Source organism: Chiloscyllium plagiosum, chromosome 31, assembly GCF_004010195.1.
Source record: "Chiloscyllium plagiosum isolate BGI_BamShark_2017 chromosome 31, ASM401019v2, whole genome shotgun sequence".
Classification (NCBI taxonomy): domain Eukaryota; kingdom Metazoa; phylum Chordata; class Chondrichthyes; order Orectolobiformes; family Hemiscylliidae; genus Chiloscyllium; species Chiloscyllium plagiosum.
The window spans coordinates 1354796-1368233 of record NC_057740.1 but is presented as its reverse complement, the minus strand read 5'-3'; the positions used below and the strand labels follow the sequence as shown (position 1 = coordinate 1368233).

Sequence of the window (13438 nt, the reverse complement as noted above, 5' to 3'; positions counted from 1 at the left end):
GTGGAAGTAAGGCAATTCGGCCCATTGAATCCACTCCACCATTCAATCATGGCTGATGGGCATTTCAACTCCACTTACCCGCACTCTCCCCGTAGCCCTTAATTCCTTGCAAGATCAAGAACTTATCAGTCTCTGCCTTGAAGACATTTAATGTCCCAGCCTCCATTTTGCTCAGTGGCAATGAATTCCATAGGCACACCACTCTCTGGCTGAAGAAATGTCTCCTCATTTCCATTTTAAATTGTCTCCCTTTAATTCTAAGGCTGTGCCCACCGGTCCTAGTCTCCCTGCCTAACGGAAACAAATTCTCAGCGTCCACCCTTTCTAAATCATGCATTATCTTGTAAGTTTCTATTAGATCTCCCTTCAATCTATTCTGTATATTGTGAAATTTCCCCTTAAGTGTGTGCCACTACATTTCTATTGATCACTCAGCGTCCACCCTTTCTAAATCATGCATTATCTTGTAAGTTTCTATTAGATCTCCCTTCAACCTTCTAAACTCTTAACGATTACAATCCCAGGATCCTCAGCCGTTCATCGTATGTTAGGCCTACCATTCCAGGAATCATCCATGTGAATCTCCGCTGGACACGCCCCAGTGCCAGTATATTCTTCCTGAGGTGTGGGGCCAAAACTGGACACAGTATTCCAAATGGGGCCTAACCAGAGCTTTATAAAGTCTCAGAAGCACGTCGCTGCTTTTATATTCCAACCATCTTGAGAAAACTGATAACATCGTGGGCGGCACGGTGGCACAGTGGTTAGCACTGCTGCCTCACAGCGCCTGAGACCTGGGTTCAATTCCCGCCTCAGGCGACTGGCTGTGTGGAGTTTGCACGTTCTCCCTGTGTCTGCGTGGGTTTCCTCCCACAGTCCAAAGATGTGCAGGTCAGATGAATTGGCCATGCTAAATTGCCCGTAATGTTAGGTAAGGGGTAAATGTCGGGGTATGGGTGGGTTGCGCTTCGGCGAGTCGGTGTGGACTTGTTGGGCTAAAAGGGCCTGTTTCCACACTGTAATGTAATCTAATCTAATCTAATTCCATTTGCTTTCTTAATCATAGACTCAACCTGCAAGTCAGCCTTAGAGAATCCTGGACTAGCACTCCCAAATCCCTTTGTACTTTGGCTTTAGGAATTTTCCCACCATTTGGGAAATAGTCCATGCCTGTATTCCTTTTTCAAAAGCATGTGCTCACATTGAATTTCATCAGCCATTTCCTGGACCACTCCTAAACTGTCTAAATCTTTCTGCAGCCTCCCCACCTCCTCAGTTCTAGTTGCCTGTCCACCTCACTTTGTATCATCGGCAAAATTGGCCAGAATGCCCCTAGTCCCTTCGTCCAGATCATTAATACATAAAGTGAACAGCTGCAGCCCCAACACTGAACCCTGCAAGACACCACTTGTCACCAGCTTCCATTCTGAAAAATAACCTTTTATCCCAACTCTCTGCCTTCTATCAGACAGCCAATCTTCAATCCATGTCTGTAGCTCACTTTGAACACCATAGGCCCTCACCTTACTCAGCAGCCTCCCGTGAAGCACCTTATCATAGGCCTTTTGGAAGTCTAGATAGATAACATCCACTGGGTTTCCCTGGTCTAATATACTTGTTACCTCTTCAAAGAATTCTAACAGGTTTGTCAGGCATGATTCCCCCCCCCTTGTTAAATCCTTGCTGACTTGTTCTAATCTGATACTACACTTCCAAGAATTTAGAAATCTCATCCTTAACGATAGATTCTAGAATTTTATCTACAACTGAGTTTAGGCTAATTGGCCTATAATTTTCCACCTTTTCTCTTGATCCTTTCTTGAACAAGGGGTTTACAACAACGATTTTCCAATCATCTGGGACTTTCCCTGACTCCAGTGATTCTTGAAAGATTACAACCAATGCCTCCGCTATTTCCTTAGCCACCTCCTTCAGAACTCAAGAATATAGCCTATCGGGGCCAGGAGATTTATCAATTTTTAGACCTTTTACCCTTTCTAGCACTTTCTCTTTTGTAATGGCTACCATACTCAACTCTCCCTCCTGACTCTCCTTAATTGTTGGGATATTACTCATGTCTTCCACTGTGAAGGTTGACACAAAGTACTTATTAAGTTCTTCAGCTATTTCCTTATCTCCCATCACTTTAGCCTTCCAGCATCAATTTGGAGCGGCCCAATCTCTACTTTTGCTTCTCATTTGTTTCTTATGTATTGAAAGAAACTTTAACTATCATTTCTAATATAACTGGCTAGTTTACCTTCATATTTGATCATCTCCTTCCTTATTTTTCTCTTTGTTGTCCTCTGCTTTGTTTTTGTAGTCTTCCCAATCTTCTCATTTCCCAGTGCTCTTGGCCACTTCATAGGCTGTCTCTTTTTCTTTGGTACATTTTTCTGACTTCCTTTGTCATGTCTAATCCCCACCCGGATAATCTTTCTTTTCTTTGGGATGAACCTCTGTACTGTGTCCTCAATTATGCCCAGAAACTCCTGCCATTGTTGCTGTACTGTCTTCCCCACTAGGCTCTGCTTCCAGTCGATTTTTGTCAGTTCCTCTCTCATGCCCATGTAATTATCTTTATTTAACTGTAACACCATTACATCAGATTTTGCCTTCTTTCTTTCAAACTGCAGTCTGAATTCTACCACATAATGATCACTAGGCAGAAGTGGGTACTGCAGATGCTAGAGATTAGAGTGGTGCTGGAAAAGCACAGCAAGTCAGGCAGCATCTGAGGAGCAGGAAAATCTGCGTTTTGGGCAAAAGCCCTTCATCAGGAAACATTCTGTCCTTTTTGCTCCTCCCTCTTGAATGGCCTTCTGCACCATGGTGCCCTGGTCAGCTGGCTCATCCTGCCTATTGCCCTTTTTCTCACCCATACAAGGACCAAAAATCTCATACCTGTTGGACAAGGTTAAGGGCTGAGGCTCCGCCACTCCTTAACCCAGAATCCCCCTACTTGCCTCACTTACAGTCACATCCTGTTGTTCCTGATCACTAACTGAGTTTGAATTACTTAATCAACATGGTGTGACTGCCTTCTGAAACAAAGCGTCGAGGTAACTCTTCCCCCTCCTGGATGTGCCGCAGTGTTTGAAGCTCAGATTCCATGTCATCAATTCTGATCCGGCGTTCTTCTAGCAACCAACACTTGCTGCAGATGTGGTCACTGCTGCTTACAATGGGATTAGCCAGCTCCCACATCATACAACTATAGCACGTCACCTGTCCAGGCATCTCTACTTATTTAATTAATTTATACAAATTTGAGTTAAATAATTTCTAATATTTTTCCCTGGTCTTAATCAACTAACCAACTGATAGTAAACTTTTAACCAATCACACGATACACAAGAAATATCAATTGCAACACCTTACCTCAGCAACACACGAGAGTCCTTTTCGTTGTGGTTAGATTTGGCCTTCACTTTGGTGTCTAGGCCCCCCTGCTTAACTGCAAGTATACTTGAATTCAGAGTATAACTGTTTTGAAGCTTTATTTAACATGATAGACTGGTTAGCAAGGTTAGATGACTTGGAATACAGGAAGAAATATAGACACATAACTGGCTAAAAGAGAGAAGACAGTGGTGGTGGAGGGTTGCTTCTCAGACAGGAGGTATGTGAAGAGTGGTGTGAACAAGATACATTGGTGTGCAGGTTTATAATTCCTTGAAAGTGGAGTCCCATTTTGGTATGCTTGCCTCAATTGGTTAGTACACTGAGTATAAGAGTTGGTACATCATGTTGCAGATGTACAGGACACTGGTTAGGCCACTTTTGGAATACTGTGTTCAATTTTAGTCTCCTGCTGTAGGGAGGATGTTGTGAAACTTGAAAGGGTTCAGAAAAGATTTAGAAGAATGTGGCAAGGGCTGTAGGGAAAGGCTGAATAGACTGAGGCTGTTTTCCCTGGGGTGTCGGCTGAGGGGTGACCATATAGAGGTTTATAAAATCACGAGGGGCATGGATATGGTGAATTGACAAGGTCTTTTCCCCAAGATGGGGGAGTCCAGAACTAGAGGGCATAGGGTTTAGGGTGAGAGGGGAAAGATATAAAAGGGAACTAAGGGGCAATGTTTTCACGCAGAGGGTGTACGTGCATGGAATGAGTTGCCAGAGGATGTGGTGGAGGCTGGTACAATTGCAACATTTAAAGGGCATCTGGATGGGTATATGAATAGGAAGGGTTTGGAGGGATATGGGCTGGGTGCTGGCAGGTGGGACTAGATTGGGTTGGGATATCTGGTCGGCATAGACAAGTTGGACTGAAGGGTCTGTTTCCATGCTGTACATCTCTATGACTCAATGACTGTAAGAGAGATCTATCTTGTAACATAATTTATATGTGGATGTGTTTGCCAGTTTCATTCCTGCAAAGACTGGTGCTAATATGCAGTCTATGCCTTTTGTCTTAGACATCCTAACCAGTGGAATTAGTTTCTTTTTATCTACAATATCTCTTCCCCTTAATATCTTGAATAAGCCTTTCACCATCTAAGTTTTGGGAATACAGCATTGATTTGTGTATTCTCTCTTCATAATTTAACCCTTGCAGTTTGGGTAACATTCTGGTAAACGGGGTGTAGGTTTGGTTTCATTACCTGGCTAGATAACATCATCAGTGGCGACCTCCAAGTGAAGTGAAGCTGTTGTCTCCTGCTTTCTATTTATATCTTTCTCCTGGATGGGGTTCCTGGGACTAGATTGGGTTGGGACCCCACCTCTCAACCTCCTATGCTCCAGTAAAAAAAAAGTCCCATCCTATCCAGTCTTTGTTTATAACTCAAATCTTCCATACCTGGCAACCCCATCCATGAGAAAGATATAAATAGAAAGCAGGAGACAAGCAGGAGCTTCACTTGGAGGTCACCACTGATGTTACCTAGCCAGGTAATGAAATGTCTGGATATCAAACCTACAGCTCAGCGAGCAAACCTACACCCTAAACCTCAACCTTGCAAAAATTCTGGTAAACCTATGTTACATTCTAATCTATGCCAGATTATCCTCACAGTGACTCCAGGTGTTGGCTGGTTATGGCTTTGAATAGTATCTTTTCTACCCCCTGTATTTTGGACTTCGAGATGTAAAAACCAGCAATAAAAAAGCCATTTTGGCTATTCTGTGCCTTTTCATGACATTTCCATATACCGGACGACCACATTTCTTTTGATCTACACTGTTTCTAACTTTCACCATTTAGGTAGAACTTTGTTCTGTTCTCTTTAGGTACAAAGTTGACAACCTCCCATTTCTTTACATTTCTTATCGTCATTTTGCTCATTTACTTAAAAATACAAAGAAATATCATTGTTTGTGTACCTTCCCTGCTAACAATGCCACCTATTTTGTATCATTGGAAAATTCCTATCTGTGACTTTCTAATATGTCACCCAGTATAAATTGTTGAAATCCCAGTATAGGTCCTTGTGGAATACTACTGCAAAACATCCAGTTAGACTATCTCTCCAGTATCTATTCTTTGTCTCCTGCCACTAAACCAGTTTCCGAATCATATCAATAATTTTTCACTTCTACAAGTGTCAACTTACGTCATCACTCTCTTGTAAGAAGCATTATTAAATGTTTTCTGGAAATTGAACTGTATAAAACCTATAAACATTTCCCCACCCACTGCTTTAATCACCTCTTCAAAAAAAAGTTATTCAAGTTAGTCAGGCATGACACATACATTGCAAATTCATGTTATCTGTCTCTGATCAGCTGAAAAATGTAAGTTCCTCTATCTTAAGTTGTACATTTTATTAAGTTCCTACAAACTGATGCTTGGCATGAGCCTATCGTTCCTTGGTTCTCCTCTCCCACCATTTTCTTTTAGAATCTAATCTCAAAGAATGGTTCTCAAATTGAGAGCACGTTAAGAAATTATAGTAAGGATACTTAAATTATTTTCACTTGGTGTCATAGAGCACGAAAACAGATCCTTTGGTCCAACCAGTCCACACCATATGTAATCCCAAACTAAACAAGTCTCACTTGCCTGTACCTGACATATCCATCCAAATCTTTAATATTCATGTATCCATCCAAATGTCTTTAAAATGGTGTAATTGTACCCATATCCACCACTTCCTCAGGAGATTCATTCCTCACACGAATCATTCTCTGCAAGAAATTTGCCTCTTATGTTCTCTTTAAATCTCTCTTCTCTCACCTTGAAAATGTGGCCCCACGTTTTGGAAGTCCCCACCTTGGGGAAAAATGACTACCATCAACTCTATCTGTACCTCTCATTATTTTATAAACATCAGTCAGGCCACCTCTCCGCCTCCTATGCTCCAGTTAAAAAAAGTCCCATCCTATCCAGCCTTTGTTTATAACTCAAACTTCCATACCTGGCAACATCCTGGTAAATCTCTTCTGAACCCTTTCTAGCTTGATAATATCCTTCCTATAACTGTGCGAGTAGAACTGGACACAGTGCTCCAGAAGAGGCCTCACTAATGTGCTGTACAACCTCAACATAATGTCCCAATTCCTGTACTCAAAAGGACTGAGCAATGAAAGCAAACTTCAAAGAATTATGTGTTTGCACTCCTAGGTCTATCTGTTCTACAACACAACCCAAGGCCCTACTTTTAATTGTATAAGCTAACCCTTTTTTGTTGTACTAAAATGCACTGCTCACACTTATCCATATTGAACTCCATCTGCTATTTTTCAGCTCGTTGACCCATTTCATCAAGATTCCTTTGTAATTTTAGAAAACCTTCTTCACTGTCTACTTGTCATCCTGTTTCTATCCCCCCTCAGTTGAAGCAAAATGCTCGGAGACACAGTGTAGTTTTACCTCTTCCATCTTTATTCGAGGCCCTGGAGGGAGAAAGAATGATCGCCCATGGGCACAGAGATATGAGTTCGCGGTCTTCTGGAAGAGCAGTTTCTCAATGAACTATATAGTCATTTTAAAGGGAGGAGCATCCAGATAAGGCAACATGCATATTAATTGGGTGACTGTTACAGCAATTGTCAATAATAAATATTAAGCTACCTGCTGTTACACAATGAATAACTGGCTTCACATAAGAAATACTTTTCACCTTGTTAAACTGACCTCACATACTGAATGCTTCCAATATTGTTAAATGGCTCTACATATTGACTGCTTCTCCACCTTGTTAATCCATTACCCTTGCCTACAGTACCCCATTGTGAACTGTAAGTTCTTATCTGATTTGAGTCATGCTCAGCTGAACCTCTTGTTTCACTAAACTCAGAACTTAACTCTTTCCCTGCCTGCTTATGCCCTATACACATTCTCATATGATGCCACCAATTTGAGTGTCAACCGTGACCTTACTTACCATGGCTTCCTTACCATGAGACGATTTTCCTCACACAAGACCCTTAAAAGCTTGTTTAAAAAAGTCTTTGAAAAAAGCTTTTTTGTTTTTTTTGAATGTTAGTAAATAAAAATGGACAAAATACTCTTATTAGTAAACTGTAATGACAAGAAAGCTTAAAAAATGATAAATCTTTAAGCCTGCAATCCCAGCAGCAACTGCAAGATCCACGTTGCTCCCCAGCCTCTTTGTGAAATTCTTTTGTTTAAATCTCTGGAAGGAAAACCATCTGGTCCTGGGTGGTGTTCCTATTTTGTGTCATATTTTCTTTGTCACTGTTATTTTATTTATATGTCTTTTGTTGAGTTCCTGTCTCTTGACTAGGTATTATTTTTACTTGTGAATTTTGTCATGTTGGGTTCAACCTCTACTGCATATTCTGAATCAAGATTATTTAGTATGGATGCTTTTTTCAATTTTTATTGACAAAGTTGGTGTTTTAGCTTTCAAAGGCCCTACTTTACCTTGGAACGTGCTTTTTTTCAAATCTATTTATAAAAAAAAGTTGCTTTTTGATATTTCTTACTACTTTCTTTTCATACTGTTTACTTTAGACATACTGTCCAATTGCATTGAAGGAGCTGCACCTATATCTAGAATCTTGTTTTGCATTTCTCCATTTTCACCACTGCCTTAAAATTGATTATATTAAGATCACAATTGGATAAATCTCCATATTGCTGTGCTATTGACTAAGTCTCACTCATTGCATATTACTAAATCTGTATACCTCTTTTTTTTTGTTCTGTAAAGTACTGTTGCAGAAAAGTATTCTATGAAAAGTCAGGAAATTTACTACTTTTGTTGACATCCTTGTCTGCTTATGAAAATAAAAACAGTACACAAAACCTACTGTTGTATTTTCCAAATGCTTTACTCCCCCTTTATGCAGATGCCACTTTGCAACTCCTACCAGAGGCCCTATACATGATTCCCACTAAAGTCTTACGTCAGTCCTTTCTAATTCTACCAATAAAGTACTGCTGCTTTCTCTTCATATCCTCTCTTCTACTGGGAAGGCTATGGCATAGTGGTTCAATTGCTAGACTGGTAATCCAAAGATCCGGGTAATGTTTGAATCTCACCACAGTAGATGATGGAATTTGAATTCACTAAAACAAAACTAGGAATGAAAGTCTAACAACAAAACCATTGTCATTTGTTGGAAAAACCCATCTGCTTCTCTAATGTTCTTTAAGGAAATGATTGTCCTTACCTGGCCTGGCCATCAGGTCAGAGTTTAATAGATTTTTTAAAACTGAAGAAATCAAGGAACTTAACTATGACAATGAAACCTCTGCCATTTATTAGGAATAGACCAATTTGGTTCACAAATGTCCTTTAGGAAAGGAAACTGCTATCCTCACCTGGTCTGGCCTACATGTAACTCTAAACTTACAGAGATATGATTGATTGTTAACTGCCCTCTGAAATGGCTGAGCAAACAGCAATTGTTATAAAGTCTCAAATGAATTAAAACCAGACAGACCATCTGATATTGACCTTGGCACCAGTTTAGTTTAGAATGGCATCATGGATGGCAGAGACATGGTGAGCCAAAGGGCCTGTTCCTGTGCTATTCTATTTGTTCTGTGTTCTATATTTGTAACATAAGAACTAGGAGCATGAGTGGGCAATTCAGCTCCTCAAGCCTGCACCCCCATATGATATGATCAAGGTTGATCTCATCTTGGCCTCAAGTTTACTTTCCTGCATGTTGTCCATACCCTTCAACCCATTACTAATTAAAAATCTGTCTATCCCCTCCTTAAATTTATTCAATATACTAGTATCCACTGAATTCCATAGATTTGCAGCTCTTTAAGAGAAATACAGGTACACAATCCTTGCTCCGAAATCCAAAGTTTTTTCCTCCATAACAAGATTGTTTGGCGTGCAACCCAACTCCACACCCACTTGACCCGCATCACTCAGATATGATGTAGTTTTCCTCCTCTCTCTACAAGAATCTCAGGGAGTCCCTCTCCCACTGCAACTCCCAGTCATTTCCTCTGCCCTGAAGCTCTTCAACCATATCGTGCCACCTATCCACTCCACCCTCTCCTCCCTGACCTATCACCTTCATCTCCTCCCCCACTCATCTATTGTACTCTATGCTACTTTCTCCCCACCCCCATCCTCCTCTAGCTTATCTCTCCACGCATCAGGCTCTCTGCCTTTATTCCTGATGAAGGGCTTTTGCCCGAAACATCGATTTTGCTGCTCGTCGGATGCTGCCAGAATCTGGTTTCCAGCATCTGCAGTCATTGTTTTTACCTAGCACTGGCAGGTGTCAATCCTGTCTCAGGGCTCCTAGAACTCTCAGTCTGCTGTTTGGTAAGATTTAAAAAAATTTCACCATTAAACTCAATCATTCCAAAATCCGAAAAATTCAGAATTCCGCAAACCAGTTGGTCCTGAGGGTTGTGGATAAAAGATTGTGTACCTGTAATTTCTCCTCATCTCTGTTTTAATTCTGCTATTCCTTATCCTAAAACTATGACACCTCATTATGGTTGCCCCCCACGTGAGAAATTGTACTTTCTACATCTAATTTCTCAACCTCTTTCAGCATCTTATCTCCCTCAACTAGGACTCCTCTCATTCTTATAAACTCCAGAGAGTATACACCTAAACTGCTCAATCTCTCTTTATAAGACAAACCCCTCATCCCTGGAATCAGTCCAGTGGACCTCCTCTGAACTGTCTCCGATACAACTGCATCCCCTCAATGGAATCAAATTGTAAATTCGATCAAAATGCTGCCTGATAGCATTATTAATCAATGTCAAACGATATCCAAGTCAAATAAGTGCCAAACAATAACCATTTCCAAAAAGACTGAGGTTTAACCCCAACTTTGATGTTCAGTGGCATGACAATTGTGAATACCAGGAGAAAGTGAGGACTGCAGATGCTGGAGATCAGAGCTGAAAAATGTGTTGCTGGAAAAGCACAACAGGCAGCATCCATGGAGCAGGAGAATCGACGTTTTGGGCATAAGCCCTTCAGGAGAGTGTGCCAAGCAGGCTAAGATAAAAGGTAGTGAGGAAGGACTTGGGGGAGGGGCGTTGGGAATGCGATAGGTGGAAGGAGGTTAAGGTGAGGGTGATAGGCCGGAGAGGAGGTGGGGGCGGAGAGGTCGGGAAGAAGATTGCATGTCAAGAAGGCGGTGCTGAGTCCGAGGGTTGGGACTGAGATAAGGTGGGGGGAGAGGAAATGAGGAAGCTGGATAAATCTGCATTCATCCCTTGTGGTTGGAGGGTTCCTAGGCGGAAGATGAGGCGCTCTTCTTCCAGGCGTCGTGTTGCCATGTTCTGGCAATGGAGGAGGCCAAGGACCTGCATGTCCTTGGCGGAGTGGGAGGGGGAGTTCAAGTGTTCAGCCACGGGGTGGTTGGGTTGGTTGGTGCAGGTATCCCAGAGGTGTTCTCTGAAACGTTCCGCAAGTAGGTGGCCTGACTCCCCAATGTAGAGGAGGCCACATCGGGTGCAGCGGATGCAGTAAATGATGCGTGTGGAGGTGCAGGTGAATTTGTGACGGATATGGAAGGATCCCATGTGGCCTTGGAGGGAAGTAAGGGCGGAGGTGTGGGCGCAGGTTTGCATTTCTTGCGGTTGCACGGGAACGTGCCAGGAGTGGAGGTTGGGTTGGTGGGGGGTGTGGACCTGATGAGGGAGTCGCGGAGGGAGTGGTCTTTCCAGAACGCTGATAGGGGAGGGGAGGGAAATATATCGCTGGTGGTGGGGTCTGTTTGGAGGTGGCGGAAATGACGAAGAAACCCAACCGCCCCGTGGCTCCAACCAACCCAACTGCCCCGTGGCTGAACACTTGAACTCCCCCTCCCACTTTGGCTTATGCCCGAAACGTCGATTCTCCTCTTCCCTGGATGCTGCCTGACCTGCTGCGCTTCTCCAGCAACACATTTTCAGCTCTGATCTCCAGCATCTGCAGACCTCACTTTCTCCTCCAAATCTTTCCTCCATTTCAATGGTCAAGTCAAAACGACAGTGGAATATTCTCCCTTTGCCGAGAAGAGTGAAGCTCCACAACATTAAAGTCCAGAACAAAGCAGCCCACTTGATAAGTATTCCATTCACCCTTGAACATTCATTCTTTCCAACACTGGTGAAAGCCATTTCCTCCATGTTCCCCAATATGCCAAAGAGTGTTTTGAGTTGGAAATATATTCGCCATTGCTGGGTCAAAATCCTTGAACTCCTAACTTAATAGCAATATGGGTGTACCGACACAACATATCTTGCTAAACTGGTTCCAGAAGGTAACTCTCCTCTGTGTTCTCAAGGATAATAATGCATGGGCAATACTGGCTTTTCCAGAAACGTTTGCATTCTGTGCATGAGTAAAACAATTATGACACACTGTACATTACACAAAGTACATGGCTTGAAATTTATGATTCTATTCTAATTTAGAGAAATTGTCTTCAGTGCAAAAGTTGAGCAAAATGTACACTTTTTTTTGAGGTCTGTGGTTTAATAGGCTGGGTTCTTGGCATATGTTAGTGTGCCTTTGGTTCTCTGACAAGAATATTTATGTGTTCTCCTTTATCAGGCTTTAACAGAGTTCCCAAGAGGAAATAGTTGACTAATCGAATCTTTTTTGTTGTGCATGAGGTAGAAGGGACGAGTGTTGTCTTTACTGGTATAACAGTCACATTAATAGTTGTAAGTATTGATCATATTTGAGTTTTACAGAAGTGGTTTTCAATTGGTCAGCTATCACATATTGCAGAAATGGTAATAGTACCTCTAAGGTATTTATGTACTACAGAGCTGCATGACGTAATTCTCTATATGGAAGTGCTACTTCTCAAAAGTTCTTCATTTCCTGTTAAGAGACTGATGTATTGTGGAGATTTAAAATGGCAGTCTCACCATGCAGAGTCAAATAGGAAGTTAATGATGGCAACAATTATTGGTAGTGGAAAGAAACAAAAAAAAGGAAAGCTTTAAAAAGCTTCATTTGTTTCCTGTTTTATTTAATATATGATGTTAGATTTAATCTTCATTTAGAAATTGTTCATACTTGGATTTCTGCTTCACTGATTTTTATTTGTATCTTTGTAATTTGTATTTTACTATTCATAATTTTATTCATGGTAGTATGCAAAATAGAAGCTACATTTGTACCATTATCCCTTTCTGTCTCTTAGTGCTTTTTATTTTAATTCCCCAAGTAAAAGCCAAATTCTTTTTTGAAAGTTTGTATTGAATGTGTTGCCATCACTTAGACAATGCACCTGCAAAAGAAGCAAGGGTGAAGTGAAGAAAAATGTTTTCATTCAGCTCATCGTTCGGGTATGAAATGTACTGCCTAGAAATGTGGTTGTGAAAGGTTCAATTGGAGCATTCAGGAGGACATTGAATGAATATTTCTATAAAAAGTAATGTGCAAGGAAATGGGATAAAACAGTGATTGGTACTAGGTAATGATTTATTTGAAGAGTTGGTGCAGATCTAAATGGTCACCTTCTGCACATAGCACATCTGTGATTCCAGTTTACCATTTTTTGTTTGCTGCATTTTAATGAAAGTATAATCTCTTCTGGTTCTTTTGATAACTATCTCAAATCTGTTCTCCTACCAGTGAAAGTAGAGTAAACAGGGATGAACTATCAAAACCCTTCATAATTCTGAGGACATTTCTCACTTTTAACCTTTAATTTCACAATATTTCACTTTTAATCTTTAATTTATGAATCACAGTTTTAAAGAAGAGTCTTTGAAGTCAGAATGCTAATTCTGTTACTCTCTCCACAGATGCTGCCAGATCTGCTGATTTTCTCCAGCATTTTCTATTTTTATTTCACTTTTAATTGTCTTTTCTTCTAAGAGTACAGTCCCAAATTTTGGCCTTTTCACGTAATTGAAATAATTACATAAAAATGTAATCATCTATCACACCAGATGCACTGTTGCTTGATGGCCATGGCTAAGTGGGAGCGCTGTTTCTTAATGCTGAACTGAAGTGCCACTCCACTTTCCTCACTCACTCACACACACACTCTCTCGCTCTCTCTCTCTCTCTCTCTCTCTCTCTCTCTC

At 41.2% G+C, this 13438-nt stretch overlaps 1 protein-coding gene across 14 annotated transcripts in view; it reads left to right on the top strand.

Annotated features, from left to right (window-relative positions):
- Positions 1–13438, top strand: part of eps15l1a (epidermal growth factor receptor pathway substrate 15-like 1a) — a 390058-nt gene that overhangs the window by 45414 nt on the left and 331206 nt on the right. The gene's annotated exons all lie outside the window — the stretch shown is intronic.